This window comes from Myotis myotis, unplaced genomic scaffold (assembly GCF_014108235.1).
Source record: "Myotis myotis isolate mMyoMyo1 unplaced genomic scaffold, mMyoMyo1.p scaffold_m19_p_4, whole genome shotgun sequence".
In the NCBI taxonomy this organism is placed as follows: Eukaryota; Metazoa; Chordata; class Mammalia; order Chiroptera; family Vespertilionidae; genus Myotis; species Myotis myotis.
This window is the reverse complement of record NW_023416346.1, coordinates 14,990,417-15,005,709: the sequence shown is the minus strand read 5'-3', so window position 1 is coordinate 15,005,709 and position 15,293 is coordinate 14,990,417.

The following is a 15,293-nucleotide window of genomic DNA, read 5'->3' as shown; positions in this document are numbered from 1 at the left end:
TACTTTTGATAATATAACAGTTTCTTCTTAATATAGTCAAAGCAGTTTTTGGTCTATTTTTGATAAAACAAAGTTTAACCTTATGCTTTTCTGGAAGGAATAATACTCAGAAGTTTCATAATAAGCTGACTAGTATCTCATTACCTGCAGCCCTCTCTACAGAATGCATGTTTGTGGTATTAGTCATCCAGACAGCTCTTGTGGCATTTGGGGCATTAGGCAAAAACAGGACTATATAAAGTGAACATTCTTAAAATACAGGAATTTTATTAGAGTCTACATACCTATGACTGAAATTTCATGAACATAGCTATTGGTGACCATAAAGCAAAAGCAGAGGATACCCAAAGGAAATTACTGTATACAGCATGCAGTCCACCAACAAGAACATGGATTAGCACACTTGCAGAAAAAACTTACATGGTTGTAGATTGCAGTTGAATTTTTTAGGTTCACAAAATCACTAAATGCACGATGCTGAAATACCAACATCTATTGGTATACTCAGCAAAACAAAGTATTCTCATTTCCTTATGAGGCTTAGATTTGGATATGGTTTATTCCTTATTTTCAATTATTTGTCCTTTAAAAGCAAAGGCAATAATGTATTCACGTAGGATAGCTGAAGGTTCACATGACTGTGAAGGCCTAACAGTTAATTTTTCTAGTAGCTCTCAAGAACATGACTTATTCATTTACAGTGTTTAATACGTATGTGCTTCTAAAATTGTTTTTCACAGTGCATTCCACATAAATTATAAAAGAAAGTTGTTCACCTCATTTCAAGAGTTTTAAATGCATTAGAAGGAGCCCTGGTTGAGACGTGTGGAGACCTAGATTCCTGTCTGGGCTCTGAACTACTTCTTGGATGGAAAGTGTGAGGCCTGGGAGGGGCCTCAGTGTCCACCTATTCAGCAAGGGTATGGGCTGCACATTCTGGAAGGTTCTTACACCCCAAAAACAAACCTCAGAAATGCATTTTAATCACGTATGCACATACAATATTTATGGCACAAGATGGCATTTGCTTTGTATATTAGTTTTCTGTTTCTGCTGTAAGAAATCATCACAAACTTAGTGGTGATTTATTAAAACACATTTAGTATTCTACAGTTCTGGAGGTCGAAACATGACTGAGAGGTAGGCAGGAACCAGTCATGGAGCTCCAGAGGGGCCATGTTAAAGAACTTATATTTTCTTCTCTGTACCCTAGGAGCCATTGGAGGGTTGTGGGCATGAGGGATAGGAAAAAATAAGAGTCACTCTGGCAGCCATTCGGGAGGGTGCATAGCAGGGTGATAAAATGGGACAGGCCAGTTCAAGACCAGACTAGATGACTAGATGTGGAAGACAGCCTGGAGTACAGATGAATAAAGATGTAGATTGAAAAATAGTAATTAGGAGTTGGTGAGTGGTTGGAAGGAAGAGGTGAGAAAGAAGTCAAAGATGATAAGGAGGTTTTGGTTAAGGTAATTGGTTGGCAAGTGGTATCATTTCCAGAAATGGGATATCAATGGAGGAGCAAATGGGGGCAGTGCTGAAGACAGTTTGGGACATACTGAATGTAAGAGTGCAGGCATCCAAGATGTGGTTGAGGATAAACACCTGAAGCTCACAAAGTAAGTCAGGGATAAAAACAAATTTGGGTATAAAACCATGGAGTGGATGATAGTGCCCATGCAAATGAGTGAAGAAACGTGACGAGCCCCAACTCCAGATTTTAAGGGGCAGATTGAGGAAAAGGAGACCTGGAATGAGAAGAAGAAGGAAGGTCCAAGAAATGTAGAAGCAAACAGTTGTACTATGAGAGGTAATAGAAAGAGTGAGCAAGTGCTTAGCCTGAGAGAGCTAGTGAAAAATGTCTGTTTAATTTGAACAGTAGGAGATCCCTCGGGGACATATATGAGAGCTATTTCATGGGGCAGAAGCCAAAAACAGTATGTTAAAAGCCCCACCCCCACCCCCCCACCCCCCCCAAAAAAAGTCACTGGCCTGGACTCTAGCTCAGACAGCTACAAGGAAGCACAAATTCAGGTTTTTTTTAAACATATATATTTTTTATTGATTTCAGAGAGGAAGGTAGAAAGAAAGATAGAAACATCAATGATGAGAGAGAATCATTGATCGGCTGCCTCCTGCACTCCCTCTACTAGTGATCAAGCCTGAAACCCGGGCATGTGCCCTTGACTGGGAATGGAACTGTGACCTCCTGGTTCATGGGTCAATGCTCAACCACTGAGCCACACCAGCTGGGCACACAAGCTCAGTTTTGAGAAACTGACTTTGACACCGACCTTAGCTAGCACCACTAAGGAGAAAGAAAGTGCTATGGCTTGTTCCAAATCCCAGGATAAGGGGCCATGTTACAATGAAGAGAGAAAAGGAAACTAAGGAGGAATAGCCCCACCTCTTGCTGTCATTCATTCAACAAATATCTATAGAACTCTATCAGCCTAAATGTCACTCAATTATGGAAGTCTTCCCCCATGGCCCTGCCCTCAATACCGTCTTTGGTTCCACTGTCCTAAGCTCCCCTGGCACTCTATATGTCCCCTATCATTCCATTTGCCATAATTTGTTGAAATTACATGTTGAATGTTTTTCTTTCGCATTACACTATAAGCTGTGTGAAAGCAGGGACCATTTCTGTCTTATTCTTAGCTGTAGTGCCCAACAGGGTGCATGGAATATAATAGGTATTTACTGAAATGCATGAATGACTAAATGAAAGAATGAGTAGGTAGACAAGTGTATGCTGCTCCATCTAGCCCATGGGCCGTATAAGGCCCACAAAATCATTTAGTCTGGCACTCCTAGGGCAATGGCAGGTGGGACTCAAAAGTCAGTAAATATAGAAGCTTTTTTCATAGCAACATAAACTTATATTAAGTGAATAATATTAAGCCAATTATATTAAGCAAATGATGTTATAAATGTCCAAAATGGCCCTTGGCAGAAGAAAAATTCCCCATTCCTGTTCTAGAGGGTTAACTACAAAGAAAGGAGGGAGATTGCATGATGGATATTGGGAGACAAGACCAAGAAAATTGGCTTTTTGAAGGAATAGACTTAGTATGAGCATATATGGGGAGGAAGGAGCCAGATGAGAGAGATTCACAATAGAGGAAGAGAGCTGTTGCCTGACAGAACAAGACCTCAGAGTGGGCATGAGCCCAGGGATATAGGCAGATAAGGATTGGCCTTGAACAACACAAGGAACTTCTCTTCCTCAACAGTGGAGAAGAGGATGGTGGGTGCAGATGAAGAAACATCTCATGGAAAGGTGTGGTAGCAGAATAATGACTCCCCAAAGATGTCCACATCCTAGTCTCCAGACCCGGGGAATATGTGATGTTATATAGAAACATCCTTGATATGGAGAGATCACTTTGAATTGACAATGTGATTGCAAGGGTCTTTAAAAGTGGGAGAGAGGCAGAAGAATCAGTGTCAGAGAAGTACCATATGAGAAGGACTCACCATGCCATTGCTGACTTTAAAGATGGAAAAAGGAGCTGTGGGCCAAGGAATGTTGTGGCTTCCAGAAGTTGGAAAAGGCAAAGAAATGGAATCTCCCCTAAAATCTCCAGAAAGAACACACCATCTGACATCTTGATTTCAGCCCAGTGAGACCTGTGTTAGACATTTGACCTACAGAATGTTATAGAATAACTTTGTTGTTTAAGCCACTGAGTTTGTGGTAATTTGTTACAGCAGCAATAGGAAACTAATGCACTGAGGACAGATAATTTGAGGGAGTCCATGCTTGATTAACCCAATTTTCTTACACACACACCCAATATCAGAGGACCATAAGACATTTCAAATTCACCTGAAGCAGAAGAGAGGGAAGAAGATGAAAACAACCCTGAGAAGTGGTAATTAATAGCGAGCTCTCTGGTATATAGTTCAAATTCATTTCATCTCAGCAGTTCAAAAAGTCCTCAGGCACCAGTCTTGTGGCGCCCCCAGGTGCTTGCTAGAAACAAATGCAAATGCTCTAGAGCAGCGGTTCTCAACCTGTGGGTCGCGACCCCTGAAAATACATCCTGCATATCAGATATTTACATTACGATTCATAACAGTAGCAAAATTACAGTTATGAAGTAGCAGCGAAAATAATTTTATGGTTGGGGGTCACCACAACATGAGGAACTGTATTAAAGGGTCGCGGCATTAGGAAGGTTGAGTCTAGAGTAACATACCTTCATTCTAGGGCTCTAAGGTTTCTCACAATTTTGCTCACAGTAACAAACAGCAAAGACAGAAAGCCCTCAGTGAAAACCAGTAGAAACAACAGACAGCAGGAAAAGACTGGTAAGACTTCAATTTATTCAAATTATCAGATAAATGCAGTGGTGTGCTGAGTTGACTCATACAGACTCAAGAAAGCCAAGCATCTCCCTCCAACTCCGTATTTATCAGTGATATCAAGATAGTAGTTTGAAATTGGCCAAGGTGGGAGTTTTTATACCACAGAAATCAGAAAATTTTATAAATCAGGGCTTTTTTTCTTCAGAGAACTGACTATTAAAACTTTATCAGCACACCACTGGATGTAGGTTGTAAAATTATCATGCATATTATCTTTAAAGAAATAAAATTTAGGAGGCCTTGGGTTTAGCAATGAAGTTTCATATACAACAACAAAAGCATAACCCACGAAAGAAAGAAATGGACAAAAAGGACCACATAAAAGTTGAAAACTTCTGCTCTGTGAAGCACACTGTTAACAGAAGGAAAAGATAAGCCACACACTGGGAGAAAATATTTGGAAAACACATAGCTGATGAAGGACTGTTATCCAAAATATACAAAGAACTCGAAACTCAACAATAACAAAGCAAAGCACCAATTAAAAAGTGGACAAAAGATGTGATGCCAAAGAAGATATACGGATGGCAAGTAAGCATATGAAAAGATGTTCAACATTATATGTAGTTAGGAAATTGCAAATTAAAATGAGACAACACTACACACCTATTAGTGCGGCTAAAATCCAGACAACACAAAACAGTAATGAGGATGTGGAGCAACAGGAATTCTCATTCATTGCTGGTGGAAATACAGAACGGTATAGCATTTTGAAAGACAGTTTGGCAGTCCCTAAAACTAAACATACCATCCAGCGAAAGTGCTGCTTGGTATTTTCCCAAAGGAATTAAAAAGTTATTTTCACACTAAAACCTGCACATGGATGTTTATAGCAGCTTTATTCATAATTTCCACAACTTGGAAGCAGCCATGATGTCCTTCAGTAAGTGAATGAATAAATAAACTGTGGCCCATACAGAGAATGGAATATTCTTCAGTGATAAAAAGAAATGAGCTATCAAGCCATGAAAATAAATGGAGGGGCCTTAAATGTACATTACCAAGTGAAAGAAGCCAAAGTGATATGCTACATACTGTATGATTGTAATTATATGTCATTATGAGACAGTAAAAAGATCTGTAATTGCCAGGGGTTGTGGGGAGGGAGGGATGAATAGGCAGAGCACAGAGGAGTTTTAGGGCAGTGAAAATACTCTATGATATAACAATGGTAAATACATGTCATTATACATTTGTTAAAATTCATAGAATGTACAAAACAAAGAATGGACACTAATATAAATGTGTCACTATAGGCTCATCTATTGTAACTGGTTTACTGCACTAATGCAACATGTCGATGATAAGGGAAACTGAAGGAAAGTGGGCTGTGAGAGGGTATATAGGAACTCTATATTTTCCACTTGATTTTTCTAAAAACCTAAAACTGCTCTAAAAGCAGCAATAACAAAGAAAGTCTATTAATTTTTTTAAAAGACATCCCAGGTAATTTTGTTCAACTAGTCCAGCACCAAGTGTTTAGAAACTACTATGTTTTTTTAAATATATTTTTATTGATTTTTTACAGAGAGGAAGGGAGAGGGATAGAGGGTCAGAAACATCGATGAGAGAGAAACATCGATCAGCGGCCTCCTGCACATCCCCTACTAGGGATGTGCCTGCAACCAAGGTACATGCCCTTGACCGGAATCGAACCCAGGACCCTTCAGTCCGCAGGCTGATGCTCCATCCACTGAGCCAAACCGGTCAGGGCTAGAAACTACTGTTTTAAGCAATACATGCATTTTGGTCAAAATACATCCTTAAATAGAGGCCATTGAAATGATTCATCACTGACTATAAAGTCTGCTTCCCTTGGAAGGCATTGTTGTTGTATTGAGACTTTGAAAAACAGCATGTTTAAAATATAGGGCTTTCTTTCTTTGCCTCTACACCTGTAGGAGCAGAGCCTGACAGGATCTTGTAGGAAGAATTCAATCATGAAATGGGATGTAGATTGGAAATAGGAAGAAACTTGAGTACCTTAGTGTTTCTTCCAACATAGCAAGTCCATGAGTCTCTGCATTGGTTTTCTATTGATTGCTTCTCGGCTCCAAATCCATCCTTCTTTAACTGTTCTGTGATGATGGAGATGGGCTTTGTAAATATTGCACCCTTACAAACTGTTAATCCTTGTCAGTAGAGAGTGCTAGAGATATACTGGAAGAGAAAGGGGTTTCCTTCCAGGTTTGGTGTGTCTTGCTTGCTAGCCTGCAAAGCACAGCTTTCTCCAGTGCTTGGCTCAGGAGCCCGAGGTGTCTTCTGTGCTTGGCTTCTAACTGCATTCACTATGTCTTTTACTTTCTGTATTCTGATGCTTTGATATCTGGTGTTCTTGCTGACTCTGGAGGGACAGCCCCTCCCAGGGTAAGCCAATTTCTAACAATAGTAAATAACTTGCCAATGAGCACACTTTACAAATGCAAACCAAACAATCCAGGGCCCTTATCTCCAGCCACCTCCTTTATTGGCTTTCACACTCCAGGCCACTCTTCACCTGCCCTAATCACCTTAGGGCAAGGCACCTAGGGACAGCCCATATGCCCCTCCACCCTGCTGAAATTACTCAAACTGGATAATCCTTAAATTGCTAGCCCCACTTCGCCCATCCTTTTCCTCAGAAACCAAAATACAGGCTCTTGCCCACAGTTCCCTCCCCTGACCCTGGTACTTTTAAATTTGGCCCCCAATGGTATGGCATGTCCCCGCTTGGGAATCTGTGAGTTTAACAAACTACCTTTTCAGTAGCAATTGCCTCTTTACTTACTAGTCAAACTCTTATTACTCCAATCCCATTAGTGTTCCTCTTATTACTGTTCCCCTATCCAAATGACCATGTGGTTTCTGTCTTTTGATTGGACTCTGACTGATACAGTCTACTAAGTCCTATAATCATTTTTTTAAATATATTTTTATTGATTTTTTTTACAGAGAGGAAGGGAGAGGGACAGAGAGCCAGAAACATCAATGAGAGAGAAACATCGATCAGCTGCCTCCTGCACACCCCCCACTGGGGATGTACCCGCAACCAAGGTACATGCCCCTGACCGGAATCGAACCCGAGACCCTTCAGTCCGCAGGCCGATGCTCTATCCACTGAGCCAAGCCGGTTAGGGCCCTATAATCATTTTTGATCATCTTTTCTTCAGGGAGTGTTTGAGAGGGGGAAGTTGTGGTTTTCATCAATGCTTTACAATATAGACCAAAGGTCTATTTCCAGAATGTCACACAAAGCAAAAAGGAGCTGAACAAAAGTATAGAACTTAAATTAGAAACCTTCCCAAACTGATTACACACCATGATAAGATGATTCATATCTCTGTCCTAAAAGTGAGTTTGAGCAGTTTAGAGAATTATTACCTCCATGAGAAAAAATTTAAGTCTGTAGCTTTAAGTTTTACTCTTTTATATCCAACTAGAGGCCTGATGCATGAAATTTGTGCAAGGAGCCTGGCCCTCCCAGCCCCGACTTTGTCCAGAAGGTTGTTTGGCTGTCCAATCTAATTAACATATTGTGCTTTTATTATTATAGATATCCAAAATCATTTAAAAAAAAGAATTTCAAGCAAATTACAAAAATTCAAACAAGATAAAATAAACTAGTTAATCAGGGAAACTGAAAGATAAAAATAGGGACAATAGATGAGTTTATTAGAATTTATGCTTCAAGATTCTATACACTCACCAGAAGTTTGCCACATATTTGTCTGTGAAGTTTTCAATAAAGCACAGATGATATGATTGGTTTCTAATTCATTGTGTCTTTAAGGTAAATATTAAGCCCTGATATTTGACAAAGGAGCCAAGAGCATACGGTGGAGTCAAGGCAGTCTCTTCAATAAATGATGCTGAAAAAATTGGTCAGATTCATGCAAAAAAATGAAACTAGATCACTAGCTTACACCATACACAAAAATAAACTTAAAATAGTTAAAGTACTTAAATGTAAGATGGGAAACCATAAAAATCTTAGAAGACTCCATAGTAAAATATCAGACATGTGTTGTAGCAATATCTTTACTGATACAGCTCCCAGGGCAATGGAAACTAAAGAGAAAATAAACACATGGGACTACATCAAAATAAAAAGTTTCTGCACAGCAAAAGAAACCATCAACAAAACAAGAAAGCCCATTGCATGGGAGAGCATATTTGCCAATGTTATCTCTGATAAGAGTTTAATCTCCAAAATTTACAGGGAACTCATACAACTTAACAAAAGGAAGATAAATAAGCCAATCAAAAAAAAAAAAATGGGCAAAGGACCTAAATAGACACTTTTCAAAAGAGGACATATTAAAATATACTCAAAGTCACTAATCATCCAAGAGATGCAAATCAAAACAACAATGAGGAACCATCTCACACCTGTCAGAATGGCTATCATCAACAAATCAACAAAGGACAAGTGCTGGAGAGGATGTGGAGAAAAAGCAACCCTCATGCACTGCTGGTGGGAATGCAGACTGGTGCAGCCACTGTGGAAAACAGTATGGAGTTTTCTCAAAAAGTTAAAAATGGAACTCCCATTTGACCCAGTGATCCCACTTCTAGGACTATATCCCAAGAAATCAGAAACACCAATCAGAAAGGATATATGCATCCCTATGTTCATAACAGCACAATTTCCATAGCTAAGTTTGGAAACAGCCTAAGTGGATTGCTGTTGCCACATACTTGTCTGTGAAGTTTTGGAAACAGCAGATGAGTGGATTAAAAAACTGTGTTACATCTACACAATGGAATACTATGCTGCTGTAAAAAAGAAAAAACTCTTACCATTTGCAACAGCATGGATGGATTTGGAGAGCATTATGCTAAGCGAAATAAGCCAGTTGGAGAGAGATAAATATCAGATGATCTCACTCATATGTGGGATATAATGAACAACATAAACCGATGAACGAAAATAGAGACAGAAACAGAGACAGAGAAACACTGAACAGACCATCCAACCTCAGCGAGAAGGCAGTGGAGGAGATGGGGGAGAGATCAACCAAAAGACTTGTATGCATCCATATTAGCGTAACCAATGGACACGGACATTGGGGCAATGGGGGCTTGTCCTGGGGGGAGGGAGTGGCGGGTTGGGGTGTCAATTGGGGAAAAGGAGACATATGTAATACTTTAAACAATAAAAGAAAAATGAAGCCCCAGTTGGTTTGTCTCAGTAGATACTAGAGCCTCGGCTTTCGAGCTGAAGGGTCCTGGGTGCGATTCTGGTCAAGGGCATATGTCCAGGTTGTGAGTTCAATCCCCAGTGGGGAGCATGCAGGAGGCAACTGATCAATGATTCTCTCTCATCACTGATGTTTCTATCTCTCTCTCCCTCCCTCTTCCTCTCTGAAATCAATAAAAAGTATATATATATATATATATATATATATATATATATATATATATAAAATAAAATGTTTCAAGAACAACTATTCCTGGTACTCAAACCAGGTGTCTTTCTATGATTGTTCAGGGTCTTGTGAAACTTAAACCCAATCCACTGGATATCCTGAAGTTCCATTTCTACCCAGTTGAAAGCATGTAATCTATGCATGGCCACCAGGTCTAGTACAGTATCTAGCACATATTAAGCATTCAATAATGTTTAAGTGAATGAATGTATAACTTTCTACCTATTTCTATTAAAAAGAATAATGCCACAGTGACAAGGTTCTTTTTAAAAACTTATTTTTATTAATTGAATTTATTGGTATGACATTGGTTCACAAAACCATAAAGATTTCAAGTGTACAACTCAGAACATCATCTGCACACTGCATTGTGTGCCCATCACCCCAAGCAAAGTCTCTTTCTGTCCCCATTTATCACCCATTGCCCACTTCCACCAACTCCCACGCCCCTTTCCCTCTGGCTATCATCACACTGTTGTCTGTGTCTGTGTGTTATTTATACATGTTTTTTGGCTAATCCCTTCACCTTCTTTTATCCAGTGTCCCCGAACCCCCACCCCTCTGACCTCTGTCAGTCTGTTCCATGTATCCATGTTTCTGTTTCTATTTTCTTCTTGAATTTATTATGTTCATTAGATTCCACATGTAAGTGAAATCATATGATATTTGTTTTTCTCTGACTAACTTATTTTGCTTAGCATAATAATCTCCAGGTCCATTCATGCTGTTGAAAAGGTACGATTTTCTTCTTTTTTACAGCCGCATAGTATTACGTCATGTAAATGTACCACAATTTTTATCCACTCATCTATTGATGGGCACTGGTCTGTTTCCAGATCTTGGCTATTGTATCTTTAAAAAAAAAAAAAAATCCTCACCAGAGTATATGTTCGTTGATTTAGAGAGAGGAAAGGAGAAAGAGAGAGAAACATCAATTGGTTTCCTCTCCCACAAGCCCAGACCTGGGACCAAACCCGCAACCTAGGTATGTGCTCTGAATGGAAACAAAACCCGAGACCTTTTGGTGTATAGTATTATGCTCCAACCAACTGGTCAGAGCCAGATATTGGCTATTGTAAATAATGCTGCTATGAACATAGTGGTGCATATATTCTTTTGAATTGGTGTTTTGGGATTCTTAGGAAATATACCCAGAAGTGGATTGCTGGGTCATAAGGCATTTACTATTGCAACAAAAAATAAGGTACATAGGAATAAATTTATCCAAAGAGGTAAAAGACCTGTGGTCAGAAAATTATAGGATATTGAAGAAAGAAATTGAGGAAAATACAAATAAGTGGAAGCATATACCATGTTCATAGATTGGAATTAACATCATTAAAATGTCCATACTACCCAAAGCAACCTGTACATTCAATACAATTCCTATTAAAATATCAATGGCATATTTCACAGATCTGGAACAAATATTCTAAAACTTTATATGGAACCAAAAAATGATAACATTCTTATAGAATAATACTGTAAGCATGGCAAGGAATTCAAAGAGATCTTGGCAATTTTTATTATTAAAAATTTTAATTACAGTTGACATTCAATATTATATTAGTTTCAAGTGTACAGCATAGTAGTTAGACATTTATATAATTTACGAAGTGATTAAATCTTGGAATTTGAATTTCTTTTTTCAGTTTAACTTCCAAGATCCATTCCAGCTCTAAAATCTGATGTTCTCCCCAATAACACTTTAACATTTGTCTTAGGTTAGGATCCTTAGAAGCAGAGGTACAGGGATGTGGGGGCACCTGATATATGAGCTCTCAGGAGAAGGGGGTGAGGAAGCAGGAAAGGGCAGAGAAAGGGGCTGCCCAAGGATGTGGTGGCAGGTAGACTCTGGCTTCAGCCTGATCTCATGAGCATCTCTGGGGTGCTAATTGCACCTCACCACTTGTTTCATTTTTATACAAGGGGGCAGACTTCTGTTCTCCGTGCCAATCATTTGCTGTGAGCTGCCCCAGGGTTGGGGAGAGGGAGTGTATGTAACCTTCTAGGAAAGATGGCTCCCATACCTGAAGGCAATCCTCCACAGAAGGGGGTGCCTGGGAATCCTTAGCATCCAACACTCCCAGCAGCTGGCAGATGGGGGTAAAGCTGCCAGAGTGGAACCACTCACTGTCCCAACATTGTCCATGTCAACATTAAAACTACTTTGTCTATGCTGTCAAGAGGGAGAAAAGTTTTTATAGTTGCCATTTACTAATAGCCTACATTTGCATCATGCTTACACATACCAGGCATTGTTCTAAGTACTTTATATACATTAAAATTAATCTAATTGCCACAACAAGCCTATGATAATCTGTATCATCATCATCATCATCATCATCATCATCATCATCATCATCATCCCCTTTACAAAGGAGGAAACTAAGCACAGAGAAGTCACTTGCCCAAAGTTACCCAGGTGCTGGGTAGAGGAACCAGTTTCAATCCAAACTACTGTGGCTAGGAGTCTGTGTTCTGGTGTACTTTACTCTGGTGCCTCATCAACGGACTCGGAATCCTGTCAAAGTAAAGTGTTTTATAATATCTTTCTTGTATTAAAATAAACATATCTCCACTCCTCAGTGTTTACTGTCTATAGATTTCAGCCCCTAATTACACCAAACCAATTATCCATGCTATTTCAGAGTTGGGAACAGAAATGGGTAATACTTATATAATAGTTGGTATTTTAACTTATATTTTAATATAGACACCTTTAGCATTCAAACAATTCGTAACACTCAAAACAGATCGCTAAAACCCTCCACCGAAGGTCTTGCAAAAGCAGTTTACCTCTGGCACTGTTAGGGCTGGAAACCATCTCGGCCCAGTGACGGCGAACCTATGGCACGTGTGTCAGAGGTGACACGAGAACTCATTTTTTTGGTTGATTTTTCTTTGTTAAATGGCATTTAAATATATAAATAAATATCAAAAATATAAATCTTTGTTTTACTATGGTTGCAAATATCAAAAAATTTCTATATGTGACATGGCACCAGAGTTAAGTTAGGGTTTTTCAAAATGCTGACACGCCGAGCTCAAAAGGTTCGCCATCACTGGCTAGCACCTAATTGTGCTGGCACCTGGCTGCCATAGGTGGCAAAGAAATTGCATGCTTTTTTCCCCACTTGGTTGAACCCCATGGGATAGTGTTCAGAATGAAAAAAAATCCCCCCAAATTCTGCACAATGAACAGGTCAATGGAATGCTTAAACATTTGCTCAGGAAGCTGGAAGTTGATGTATAACGTCCTTGCTTGGCAACTATGTTACTCCCCTGGTGGGGGTTGGGGTGGAGGTGGGGGCAGAATCTTGTTAATCCTCACCGGAGGATATTTTTCCATTGATTTTTTTAGAGACAGTGGAAGGGAGAGAGAGAGAGAGAAACATCAGTGTGAGAGAGACACATCAATTGGTTGCCTCCCTGGACCAGGACCAGGGATTGAGCCTACAACCAAGGTATGTGCCCATGACTGGAGTCGAACCCAAACCCTTCAGTCTACAGGCCAACACTCTATCCACTGAACCAAACCAGCTAGAGCCATTTTGTTTTTGTTTTCATTTTATTGGTCCACGTAATGCAAAAGTCTGGGGATAACTGGTTTGAACTCAGTATCTCCTTTCTTCCCCGGTGTAATGGCTAATTATATGTATCAACCTGACTGGGCCACAGGTTGTCCAGATGTTTGTTAAAACATTATTTCTGGGTCTGTCGGTGAGGACACTTGCAAAAGATTAGCATTTGAATCAGTGAATCTGTAGACTGAGTAAAGTCAATGTCTCTCCCCAAAGTAAGGAGGCCTCATCCAATCCATTAAAGTCCTGAATAGAACAAAAAGGTAGAGGAAGGTGGAATTCTCTTTCTGCCTGACTGTTGAGCCCAGACATCCATCTTCTGCCCTTACTACTCCTTGTTCTCAGGCCTTCAGATCCAGACTAGTATCTACCTTCAAAATATAAGACTGGCTTTGCTGAGTCTCCAGCTTGCAGATAGCATATCATGGGACTGCTTGGCCTCCATAATCAAGTGAGCCAATTTCATATAATAAATCTCATTATAGTCATGCTTTGTATAATGACATTTCAGTAAATAATGGACTGCCTGTACAAAGGTAGACACATAACATTAAAATGGAGCTGAAAAATTCCTATTACCTAGTGACATCATAGCCATTGTAACATCACAGTGCAATGCATTCTTCATATGTTTGTGGTGATATTGGTGTAAACACACCTACTGTGCTGCTACTCACATAAAAGTATAGCACATACAATTATGTGCAATACATAATATTTCATAATGATAATAAATGACTATGTTACTGGTTTATGTATTTACTGTGCTATACTTTTTATCATCATTTTAGAGTGTGCTCTTTCTACTTATAAGAAAACTAGAGGCCCGGTGCATGAAATTCATGGATGGGAGGGGGTCCTTTCAGCCCAACCTGCACCCTCTCCAATCTGGGACCCCTTGGGGGATGGGGCCTAAACTGGCAGTTGGACATCCCTCTCACAATCCTGGACCGCTGGCTCCTAATCGCTCACCTGCCTGCCTGCCTGGTCACCCCTAACTACCTTCTCCCCACCAGCCTGATTGCCTACAACTGCCCCCCCACCAGCCTAGTCACCCCAAACTGCCCCACCTGCTGGCCTGGGCGCCCCTCATGGCCCCCCTGCCAGCCAAGTTGCCCCACACAGCCTGCTGTTCAGTCATTTGGTCGTCCCTCACTAACCCCCCTATTGGTCTGGTTGTAGGCAGCCATCTTTGTGAGGGTGTGAGGGTTAATTTGCATATTACCTCTTTATTATATAGGAAGTTTGTTGTGAAACAGTATGTAATGTTACACCAGCAGCAGTCTCATACATATCGAGCTTACTGCCTCTCTTGATTGCATCATTTTTTCTTGTGCTTAATTTGATCTCATGTTATGTTGTACAAGTAACATTCTGTATAGGTTTGTACCTAGGAGCAAGACCATGTAGCCTAGGTGTGTAGAGGCTATATCATCTGGGTTTGTGTAAGTGTACTCTATGATGTTTTTCACAACAAAGAAATCGCCTAGCTATGTATGCACTTCTCAGAACCTACACCCCTCATTGAGTGGCGCATGACTACAGAGACAGATATAGAGATGATAAAGGTAGAGATAGAAATTAGAGATAGAGCGATAGATTCTGTTTCTCTGGAGAAGTTAATACACCCTCCCAGACATTTCTTAATCCTTACCTCCAGCTCCAATTGTCCCCTGAAAGTGTTCTTATCAAAGTCCAAACCACCTCCACGTTGCTGATTCGAGGGCCCACTTCTCTGCCCTACCTTACTATATGTCTCAGCACCACGTGACACTAAACCATTCCTTTTTAAAACTCTCTATTTTTTTGGCTCTTAGGTCCCTTCTTGTACTTGTCTCTGGTATTGCCTCAGGCTATTCCATGGCTTCTGTTCTTTCACTTGCCTCGTAAGTGCTAGTGTTCTAGTATCTTACCAGTGCAGGCCTGA